Genomic DNA, 12,624 nt, shown 5'->3' on the forward strand with positions numbered 1-12,624 from the left:
CTACCTCTTCTGTCCAATTAATATTGGGATAGTTGACTTCCTCCATGACTATTGTATCTTTTTTATTTAGTTCCCTAAATTGCGTATTTCTTATTCCACCTCCCTAATAGTGTTGTCCCTTTTTTGACCCCTTGATTGACCCTTTATGTCTATCATCTCTATTATTATGGACGTCACTAATTCCTCCACTCACCACCCGTCTGTGAACAAAATGGTGCTTTGATTTGTTTAACACTTGAAAAGTTGTGGCATATCTCCCAACCCCTCGGTTTTAGTGCGATCCATTTTTTTAATGAATAACCCAAAGCAAACTGGAGTTAGGATGAACTCAAAGGGTTAGTTTGTTTGCACACACTCAAAACATGAAAAAGAGTTTGCAACTTCCTTCTCATAGTCAGATACTAAAGAGAGGGAAAGAGAAAAAAAGACTTTGTGCAGAGACCACAGAGAAAAGGAATATTGTTTTACATGTGTTCCAGAAACCAGAATTAAAGTCCAATAAGTTATTCCTTCACAGAGGTCAGTGGGTTAAAAACTGATGCTAGATAATTCACCTTTCCAGTCGTGTTAACTTCACTCAATGAGATAGGCATGCAGAGATGGATCAGTCTTGTGGCCGATAATCCAGACTTCCAGCAGAAACAAGATAGATGGGGCCAGGTGTCCAATCTGAGCAAGAATTCCTTTGGCGTGGACTGTTAATCAGATGGATGTTAAACAGCAGACGGAGCATTTAAATTCAACAAGGCAATATTACTGGTTCCCCAAGATCGTTAAATGTCTCAACCATTAAGAATTGAAACTAAGGTTGCAGCAGGGCCCTTTGTTTTAGCAAATGAACGGACTCTAGTGGCCAGGCTGGGTTATGAAATGCAGATGGCCTTTGTATAGTTCTCTTTGAATTTCACCTGTGCAGCCCACTGGGGGTCATTAGTGGCTCCCCAGAGATAACGATGTGCGAGTTTCCCCAATACTGTCAAGTAACTTATTTTTTGTCGAAGCGGGGGTGGGGGGGGAGGGGGGGGGGGTGACAGACAAATGCAAATTCAGCCACCTTGCATATCTTTGCCCAATTTTTAATTTTTTGAAATAATAATGACCATATCACTGTATGTTTTATTTTAGACAGATGAGGACTGGGTGGGGCCAGAAAATGCGTCTAGCCGTTTGAAAGTTATTTGACATCAGTGGGGCTGGAAAATCCCTCCCACTATCTACATGAATTCTATTGTTCTCTTGCTGATAGCTGTGTCCCTTTTATCGGCTGTCATGATGTTATTCCTAGTGAGTACAGCTGCCCATTTCAATGTCTACTATTTTCTAAATATGCTGTGTCCTGAAATGTTTAATTTGCAGTTCTGTAACCATGGGCGGGATTCTCCGACCCCCCGCCGGGTGGGAGAATCGCCGGGGGTCGGCGTGAATCCCGCCCCCGCCGTCCTCCTAATTCTCCCGCCCCCCCAAAAAAATTGCCCCACCATGAGTCGCGCCGTCCGCCTCGGAGAAAGGCAGGGTCCGACGCGACTCAATGGGCCCCAGGGCTGACCGAATTCTCCGGCCCGCGATGGGCCGAAGTCCCGCCTGTTCTTTGCTGGTCCCACCGGCGTAAATTAGAGTAGGTCCCTTACTGGTGGGGCCTGGCGGCGCGGGCAGGCTCCGGGGTTCTTGGGAGGTCGCGGGGGGGATCTGGCCCTGGGAGGTGCCTCCACGGTGGCCTGGCCCGGGGTCGGGGCCCACCGATCCGCGGGCGGGCCTGTGCCGTAGGGGCACTCTATTGTTCCACACCGGAGGCTGTGGTCTTCCGCCATTCCCGGTGCGGAAGCGATTCCCTCTGCGCATGCGCGGGGATAATGCCAGCACACGCTGGCGCTCCCGTGTATACGCCAACTTGTGCCGGCCGGTGGAGGCCCTTCGCTGCTGGTTGGCGTGGCGCCAAGCCCCTTTCCCGTCGGCTGGCGGGGCGCCAACCACTCCGGGGCGGGCCTAGCCCCTGAAGGTGCGGAGGATTCCGCACATTTGGGGCGGCCCGACGCCCATATGGTTCACGCCACTCCATCTCGCCGGGACCTCCCGCCCCATGTCTCGGAACTCCCTATTGTGTCTGTTTTTTGGCTTGCCATTAGTGTCCTCCCTTACATTATTCTATTCTATGTTTTTTTTCTTATTTTGTTTACATTCCCTGTCAATCCCTTTCCCATTAAAAACATTTTACTGTGGAGAATACTTTTCCAAATGTGAATAAAATTAACTTATCAAGGAGAAGGGATAAATGTCAATGGTGTTCCTGGTAGGAACAGGGATAGGCCATTTAATCCCATGAGCCTCTTCTGCCATTCAACGAGATCCTAACTGATCTGTGACCTAGCTTCGTACATTTGCTTTTGCCCTATTTTTCATTATTCCTTTCGTTAACAAGTGCATGTCAATCTCGTATTTTAAATTAACCACTGATATAGCACGAATTACCATTTCTGGAAGCACATTCCCAATTTCACTTCTGAAAAGTCTGGCTCTAATAATTAAACTATGCCCCGTTGTTCCAACCAGCAGAAGTAGTTTCTCTGAACTCTGTCCCTTCCTAAGATCCAGTGCCCAGAACTGCTCCCAGAACGCCATGTGTGGCCTTGCCAAGGCGTTGTAAAACTGAAGCATGAATGCAACCCCCTTTGTGTACTTGCCTTCAACGTGTAATGGCCAACATTTCATCAGCCATTTTGATTATTTTCTGCACCTGTGTGTGACATCTCAATGAATATATATATACCTGTCTCGTTAGATCACCGATGTTCCTAGCTTTTCACCATTGAGAAAGCATTCTGCTCCATCCTTTTTAGTTCCAAAATGCACCCTGCTCCTGGTTGCTATTGTGTCTGTATGTATTATTGTCCGTGTGGAGTTTGCACATTCTCCCCGTGCCTGCGTGGGCTTCAACCCCACAACCCAAAGATGTACAGGTTAGGTGGATTGGCCATGCTAAATTGCACCTTAATTTGAAAAAAATAATAATTGGGTATTCTAAATCTATAAAAAAGAACAGTAAGATGTCTTACAACACCAGGTTAAAGTCCAACAGGTTTGTTTCAAACACTAGCTTTCGGAGCACTGCTCCTTCCTCAGGTGAATGAAGAGGTATGATCCAGAAACATATATATAGACAAAGTCAAAGATGCAAGACAATGCTTAGAATGCAGGCAAATGCTCGCATTCAAAGCATTGTCTTGCATCTTTGTATTTGTCTATATATATATGTTTCTGGAACATACCTCTTCATTCACCTGAGGAAGGAGCAGCGCTCCAAAAGCTAGTATTTGAAACAAACCTGTTGGACTTTAACCTGGTGCTGTAAGACTTCTTACTGTGCTCACCCCAGTCCAACTCCGGCATCTCCACATTACAAAAAAGAAAATATTGTCCATGACACTAGACAAATATCCCTTTTGAAATATTATGGGTGGGATTTTCCACCTTCCCACCCACCCCCCCCCCCCCCTCCCCCATGGCGTGTTTTGTGCAGGTTGCCCGCCATTGGCCAGTGGCTGTAATTTGTGATCCCCCTGCTGTCAACGGGGTTTCCCGTTTTTCGGCCCCTCTGCTGCTGTCGGCAGGACCAGACGGCCCAGCCGGTGGGAGTGGCTGAATCGGCAGACAGGGCCTCAGTTCAGCATCTCATCCAATGGACAGATATCAAACAGGGTAACTCTCCCCCACTACAGCACTGGACTGACAGCACCGAATTTTATGCTTGAGTCTCTGGGGTGAGATTTGAATCCATAACCGTCTGACTCCGAAAATGAGAGATGCCAACTGCACCGGGGCGGCCACATGTACTATGGTGGCTGAAATCTATTCATGTGAAGAATGGCTAATTGAGAAAACCATTGGGACTGCTCAGGAAATGTACCTACCCCGAACAAAGAAAGAATTGTTTCAAGACAGTAAAGGCAAGGAGAAAACGAATAAGAGAATAAGATCTGATGCAAAACCTGAAGTAGATGATCTCATGTCATATTGTATCGCAACCTTTCATTTCATACAGAGCATCCGTAAATAGATCAGCCCACCGTTGTTCCGGGATGCTCCCTACTGAGATCTGCTTGTACCTAGGATATCCCTGGAGAGATGTGTACCCAGGAAAATATATTGAAGTGGAAGAAAGTTACATCAAGATAACATATTCCTGAATTTCTGTCTAGATCTTCTGGCAATGGGTGATTGACAGAATTGTCACACAGATGGCACACACAACTGTTTATCAGTAATTTTCACCATCTCAGTCAAGGTTCTGCTCGACCATTCCCAACATTCAGGACATTTTAGGATGTGGCTCATTCACATCAAGCTCCGATTATGCTGATCTTCTGTTCTCAGGCCAAGTGCTAAAAGAAAGAAATACTGGCATCAATGTCATGTTTTTATGACATTAGGATGTCCCAAAGCACCTTTTAGCCGATAAGGAAGTTTAAAAGTAGGCACTATTGTAATACAAGAAATGCAGCAGCCGATTTGTGCACTGCAAAGTTCCACGAACAGCTTTTCTTCAACAGTTCTGTGCTGTACTGTTCTATGTTCTATATCTTCCCACACTGTTTTTCTCTTTGGAAATTAGTGGTGAAAGGATTCCTGAGTTGATGATCGGCCCATTGAACTGCATTATGAATGCTCTTTCCATGGACAAGTCTTGAAACCAGAGCTTCTATTTCACAGGTAGGGGGTGCTACCACTGTGCCACAAGGCCTTTTGTCCACAAAGCGCTAATGATGAGGAATACTGGCCGGGATTCTCGCTTCTGGGGACTAAGTCCCCACGCCGGCGGGAGAACGGGCGCCAACCACTCCGACGTCAACAACCCCCGAAAGTGCGGAATTCTCTGCATTTCAGGGGCTAGGTGGACGCCGGCGGGGTTGGCCGAAGGGATGGCGCGAGTTCGTGCATGCGGCAAAGGGCCGGCGTGATCTCGCGCATGGGCGGAACCGCCGGCGTGGTTCCGCGCATGTGCGGACAGGCCGGCGTTTTATTGGCGCATACGCGGGGGTTCTCTGCTCTGCGTCAGCCATGGCGGAGCCCTACAGGGGCCAGTGAGGAAGGAAGAAGTGCACCCACGGAACAGACCCGCCTGCAGATAGGTGGGCCCCGATCGCGGGTCAGGCCACCGTGGGGGGAACCCCCTGTGGTCGGATCCCCCCCGCGCCCCCCGAGGACTGCCCCTGCCGACTTACCTGCCAGGTCCTGCCGTGTGGGACCATTCGTAACCAGCGCTGGCGGGGCTGGCCAAAAACGGATGGCCGGTCGGCCCATCGGGGCCCGGAGAATTGCCGGAGGGCCGCTGTCAACGGACCCCGACCGGCCTGGTGGGAATCCCGCCCCCGCCCGAAAAACGGCGCCGGAGAATACGGCAGCCGGCGTCAGGGCGTAGGGCGGGGTTTGCGCCGCCGCCCGGGAATTCTCCAACCCCCCGCCGGGTCGGAGAATCCCGCCTACATTCCCAAAAACATCATGACCAAACGTTTACAGTCGCAACACCATGGCAGGGTTATGTTCATATGCAGATTCTACATGCTCTACTGGCCTACAAAACAGGCCCTTAGTAGCAATTCGACTGGTACAAGCTTGGAGGGCCGAAGGGCCTGTTCCTGTGCTGTATTGTTCTTCGCTCAAAATCAAATTTGAATGTAAAACCAAAAACAGTGATGTCAGTGAAGGATTTCAGAAATGGCAACATTGATTGTCAGAATGTTGCTTAGATATCCACGCCTCATTAATTAAGCTGGAAATACAAACCATTTGATACTTTGTCAAAACATGACAAGGACCGAAAATGCAAAAAAAAATCATATTGATAATTAAATACACAAAGCAATACCAACAAGATGTCAACCATTTAAATGAGCAAGGTACAGGCTACAAAATAGTAAGCTTGTGCAATTCTTTTTTTTTGCATAATTGCTACTCATCGACATGACACCTTCTCCGAGGTATATCATTCTGGGGGGATGGCAGATGAAGCAGATGTCCAGAATTACAGAGACAAACATAATCAAAGCTGTTTAAGTGAAACAGATTTTTTGCAGTATTGATGTGTCACTGACACACCTTGCCTCTTGAGCACTCAAATGTATCCTGGGTATGATAGTCTCATTGTCTACTGTCACAATGATAATGTTTTGTACGTTTGAGAAAGCAAGTGAAGGGTTTTTTGCCAGCTGTCAGCTGAAGTAAGTGCATTTGCATTTCACATTAATTTGTCTGATCTTAATTCTGTTCTATTATTATTGTATCTTAATTATTTGAATGCTGCAGGCAACAATTCTGAGTGAAAACTAACAAGCAGTGGGTGTTCCTCTATAAACTGCAATTGATCTCAGATGCCGAGGAACATGCATTATTATTTAGTCTGCCCTCTACTTCAGAGGGAAGCTCAACACGATCGCTTGCGTTTAAAACAAAAACGTGCTCTTTACTGAGTAGCCCTTCTTCTTAAAGAACCCGCTTCCCTATTTTCCCTCGCAGATTTCCAATTAATTTGTTGGACTGATGTTCTCATTCTGGTGTAAATAACAACACAGTTTGTGATTAACACGGACCTCCGAGCTTTTGGAAACAGACTTAACTGAAAGGGCACTCAGAATTGATGGAAAACACAATCTTTGCAGATCTGAAATAGATTAGTGAGTCGACGCTGAATCTAAAGGAGGGTAGCAGGATAAATGTGGCACTGGCTTATAGCAAATATGTATTTTCTTCCATCTGCTACTGTACTGTATTAGGAAATGGATAGCATTTTAAGTTCAGTCCTTTGGGACGATTTTCTGATAAGGGCCTCAATTCGTTGACCATTACTGTGGCAATCCACTGACCGCACTTCATTCTTGGGACTCTAAATGGATCACAGCAGGGGTCTGGACTTAGAAGTATTATTCAGGGGAGACCAAATATCATGGATAGAAATGGAAAGAAATTGCAGTTTTAGCACACTCTTAGGTAGATAAAACTGAATGTTTGCTCTCCTGTGGCGGCTCCCTGTTCGTAAATCAACCATAGACACCAGCTTGTTGTGACAGTTGCAAACTGGGTGTATTACTGAAATTGTAGAAGCTTAGCCTTCTATTTTGCACTTTTGTTCCCCTTTTTACATCACTAATCCATGTGCTGGGATCCTGAGGCACAGTAGGTGGCGTCCCTAGCCTCTGAGCCACATGGTGGCCAAGGAAGGTGCATTCATAACAACCTGCAAATCCTTCTAACACCCGCCAATGGCTGGTGGTAAGAACGGGAGAGATGTCTGGTCAGCCAATGTGCTGGAAAGGAAGTTGGAACCTCCGACACGACTGTCCATATCTTCAACCTACAATATGCATGCAATAGTGCATACTGTGTTTCCACACCCTGTGCTAATACACAGTCAATTCCAGCCCCACTTGACCCAGAATCGAACACATGTGAAATTAGATTTTATTTTAATACCCATGGCTTTGGTTGAGTTAAATTGACTACAGTTACCATTGTAAATTTAAACAGAAGTAATAACCTTTTATTATCAAAGATAATTAAATAGTCAAAAAATACAACAGGCTATCCACTATCTGATTCCCAACCCCCGCCCCCTTTCTAACTTGCCCCACCCTCTACACCAGCTGTTCCCAGCCTTTTTCAGTAACACGGCACACCTCAATCAGATGGACAATTCCACGGCACGCCCACAATTTCTTCAGCTGAACCGATTCACATAAACGCCGCACAATGTAGTAGCGAGCCGACAGTGACCAATCACATCCAAGGGGTGGGGCATAGGGTGCGCCACATTTCAGCAATCTGCAACAAAGTGTTTCCTCTTGGCGTGGCGCCCGTGTACTCAGTTTAAATCAACTTCAGTTGAATTCAAAGCCGTCACGTTCAGTGTTAACAATAATTCCAGTTAAAACACTAATAGGTATTAGAGGTGAAGATATACCAATCAATGCTAGCCAGAAAACAAAAATGAACAAGATACAAGATGAAAAACTTTGATAGCATGTATCTTTTTCAGCAATATTCAAATTCTGTACTATTAACCAGTTATTAATATTCATATTTCACTACTCTGATTGAACCATCTTTTGGACACATGGGATCCTCTCACTTCCAGCATCAGCATTTCCCGACAACACCAGCCACCTACGCCCAACACTAACCATTTTCCAGAGACTGTTCCATTGGGACTCTGTCAACGTCGAGTTTCCACCCAAGTTCCTGTTCCTACCTAACAGTTTTGAGCAGGAGATGGCAACTCAAATGCTAATGAGGCCCGGGAGTTCAATTGGGGTGGGGAAATGATGGAAACAATTTTTTGGGGGAGGGGAACCCCTGGCACTCCGTATTCTGCCCATCCTACACCCTGCCCACCTGTTTCCAAGTTAAAATCAATCCCATCTCGTCTGTAACCTCCACAGGTGCCACCTGACCAGCTGAGTGTTGGCAGCATTTTCTGGGAGGTTTTTCTGTTTCAGACTTCCGGTATTTTGCTTTTTTCAACACCACCCAATCCCGACTGTTAAGTGGCATCTTGCATAACCCACAGCTTGAACACCATGAATAAAACAGCAATACATTCTTGCAAATAAACGTAATATTCTATTCAACTTAGAAAACAATTTTTAAAAGTACTGTGTCAGCCTGGAATGTCCCACCGAGAGTCAGCAGGATTCTACCTAGAGGCTTCTGAAGGTTTCTGCAGCGGGTGCTGGCTGGGGGTGAGGCCCTGGCTAAAGATTTGTTCCAAGCAGCCAGCGAGAGAGAGAGGGAGAGAGAGATGTTGAACCATTTCGCTCCATGGATCATGGTATGAGAGTTATGTACGCTCACTCAAATCTTATCACCTCCTTCAATTGCCCCTGAATCCCTTCCCTTCTAATTCATGGAATGAAATAATCTTTTCAACAAACTGCAGCCCTAACGTACTCTTGTGTATGGAGGGAAGTCCGGTTTGTTACTTTATTAATCACGTGCAGTTCCGTTCCCGATTAAAACAATTGTGAGTTGTCCACTCCCAGATCAGTGGGTAAAGACATTTGGGATCATAACGGTCTGCTGGGTTTGTTGCTGTGCTAACTGGGCTGGCTCGTGCCCAGCAACTGTTGGGTGGAGAGGGGATTTTGAAGGCAACATTCGGGTAGCAGCTAATGCGGGAGCTGGACGGTCAGTGAGAGGAATGGTTGGGGCTTGTCGAGTGGCTTGATGCAAGGACACGTGCGCGGGAGAATCCCTACAGTGCAGGAGGAGACCGTTTGGGCCATCGGGTCTGCACTAACCCCTCAAAAGAGCACCCTACCTCTGCTCACTCCCCTGCTCTAACCCTGTAACCCTGTAATGCCATCTAACCTTTGGACACAATGGGACAATTTAGCATGGCCAATCCACCTAACCTAATCTCTGGACTGTGGGAGGAAACCGGAGCACCTGGAGGAAACCGACGCAGACACGGGGAGAACGTGCAAATTCCACACAGTCACCCGAGGCTGGAATCGAACCTGGATCCCTGGCGCTGTGAAGCAGCAGTGCTAACCATTGTACCACCGTATCGACCACTTGTACCTGACCTCAGTGCCATAGCAGTACCTTTGGCCAATGTGTTGCTGAAACAAACAAAAATGATATGGTCCGCAGAATGCCAAACAGCATTAGGTTAGGGAAATTGGGGGCCAAACCAGTGTGGGGTGGCACAGCGGTTGGGAACCACTGCCCTACACTGCCCTACACACATGCACAGACAAACAACACAGAATTGAAAGGGTGGTGGAAATGGAAGAGGAATAATAATAAAATCAAAGGATTAGGATCTTTGATTCAGATGTCTTCCAGTTAGTTTCTTTCTCAAGGTTAGGTCTTCAGTTGGGTACTTTCTTTTCCTACAGCTTGTAATAATCTTCACTGCAAACTCACGGAGACAGCGGGCAACCAGCAGCAGAGAGAGGGAGAAACACCGCTCCTCTTCCTTCGAGGGGCTTCAGGTTTCTGGCGGGTTGTCTCGGAAAAAGCAACCTGGCAGGAACCAATCGCTGACTTTTTTCAGGCAGAACAGTGTCCCTGGCCAACCCATTGGTTGCCAGTTAACCAATTGAACCAATTCCCTCCAGTCTGCTGGGTATCGAAAAGTCTGAGTTATTTCTTCCCAAATTCAAAACACGAGAACACAGCGTTCCAGCATTCCAGTAAACCAGCTGTTTGAATCTTTGAGTCCTCTATTTCCTCCGCTCGATTTAAAGGAATATCTCCATTATTGATCCACAGATCAAAAGTGATAAGGATTAAAGAAAAGAAAGGGAACAAAGGAAATAACAGGAAGGATTCTAACATACCTCCCCCCCTCCCTTCGAGGGATGAAACGTCATTGCTGGGCCATTTCATCACAAGGCATGTGACAAAAACCACAAAACCCACACCCTTCATTCTTCCTTTCCCACGACTTAGGTTCACCCAGTTCTTACTTTTGCAACTAATCGGCATTTAAATCCATGACAATGCATCTGCAATAATATTGTCCCACCCAGGAATATGTACAATTTTTGCATTGAAATATTGCAACAATAAACTGCAACGGAACAATCTTGCGTTCTCTGAGTTTAAAGCTTTTCCTCAGGTGCAAGCGGATTATGGTCAGTACAGACTAGGCTTTGCTCATTATCATCGAACATTAGCTACAAAATGCTGAAAGGCTTGTAGCAATGATAAGGCTTCCTTCTCAATGGTGGAGTACTTTCTTTGGCACAGACTTAGTTTATTTTGAAAAGTATCCCACTGATCTCTCTTTTCCTTTCTCGTCTTCCTGTAGTAACACTTCCCTCACCCACTGGCATCCGTGGCCATTTTATAGTGTTTGGAAAAGTCAGGGGCGGCCAACATTGGGTCGCTTACCAATATGGCCCCAATTTCTCAAAAGCTGTTTGCCATTCTGCGGACCACACCCTTTTTGTTCGTTTCCACACTACATTGGTCAAAGGCACTGAAGTTCGATACAAATTTTCCATGGAACCTGCACATACCTAGGAACCTCAATCTTACATTTCATTTTGGGAATGGGGAAATCGAGTAAATCTAGCCTTTACCTTGGATGTTCTGGATCCCACTCATCCCTGTCCCACGACATGCCCTCTGTACGTAATATGTACTTTGGCAAATTTGCTTTTGGCCAAATTGATGGCTAAATTGGCCAACAGCACTTGTTTAAATAACTCCTCCAATTGTTCTACATGCTCCTTACATGTGTCACTGTAAACCACCACGTTGTCCAAATAGACCACGCAGTTAGGCACCCTAACCACTGAAGTAAAGTCGCCATTGTCCCAGATGACCATAGGCTGCTTTCCCCTTTGACGGGGGAGAGCAGACTGGTGGTGATTTAACCTGAGGATCACCACACCTCAGACGAGGGGCAAGGTTGAGAAGGCGGGGCCTTCATGAATAACCTCAGCCAGTATGGGGATTGTACTATTTGGTGTATGAGTCTCTGAAATGTAGTGGGTGCATTTGAAAATCCGAACGGCATCATCTTACACTGATACAATCCCTTTGGCTATCTCTTTAGCACTGAGCATTAAAGAAACCTGCCAGTGCCCTTTAAGAGATCAACTTTCGAAAGGATTGAGGCACTGCCTATCTGTTGGATAGAGTCTTCTAACCTTGGAAACGAATACAAATCCATTTTTGTGATGGTATTGAGTTTCCGGTAGTCTATATGGAACTGGTTGTCCCATTCGGCTCAGGTACTAACACGATCGGCAAATTCCAGCTCCCCTTAGTGAACTCAATTAAACGATTCCCCAACATGTATTGGATTTCCGCTTCTATCTGAGCCAGTTTCTCTGGGTTCAGTCGATGTGGACGCTGTTTTATCAGGTTGGAGTCACTTACATCTATATCATGTTCAGTTAACGTAGTGCATCCCAGTGTGTCCCTACAAATCTTCTCTTGCTTTTACAGTATCCTTATGAGATCTGTTTGTTGCTCTTTTTCTAAGTATGCAAACTCAGTAACTAACTATTATAGTATTACCCGATTTGCTAGCCATACGGGTCGCTCCGTGAACAGTCGACCTCATCCCTTACCTCACTCTTCCTATCTCTGACCTCTTCCACTATTTCTACCACCTGACACACTGGTTCGTTCCTGTCTTCTTCCCTGCGATGAGATTTTGTCAATATATTTATGTGGCATAATTGGTCCTTCTTTCTACTGTCTAGAGTATCTATTGGGGAAATCATCTTACTCAACCTCCTAACTACCTCACAGAGGCGGCTTAATTTCATTTTCAGAGGTTTGGCCACACAACCAGTACCTCATCTCCAACTTGGAATGTTCTGGACCTGGCCATTTGTCTGCCCACATTTTCATTCCTGCTCCCAAATCCTTTAAATGCTCTTGGTCTACCTGACAAGCTCCTGTAAGTCTTTCCAGAAACACGGACGCACAATCCAACATTGAGGATTCATCTTTTTGTTTTAGAAACTTCTCTTTCATCAACGTTAAGGGACCCCACACTTCATGGCCAGAGACCTATTCAAATGGGCTAAACCCCGTAGATTCGTCTGGAAAATCCTTGATTGCAAATAGTAAGAAATCCAATCCCTTGACCCAATCACTTGGCTATTCATG

Source organism: Scyliorhinus torazame, chromosome 14 (assembly GCF_047496885.1).
Source record: "Scyliorhinus torazame isolate Kashiwa2021f chromosome 14, sScyTor2.1, whole genome shotgun sequence".
Taxonomy (NCBI): Eukaryota; Metazoa; Chordata; class Chondrichthyes; order Carcharhiniformes; family Scyliorhinidae; genus Scyliorhinus; species Scyliorhinus torazame.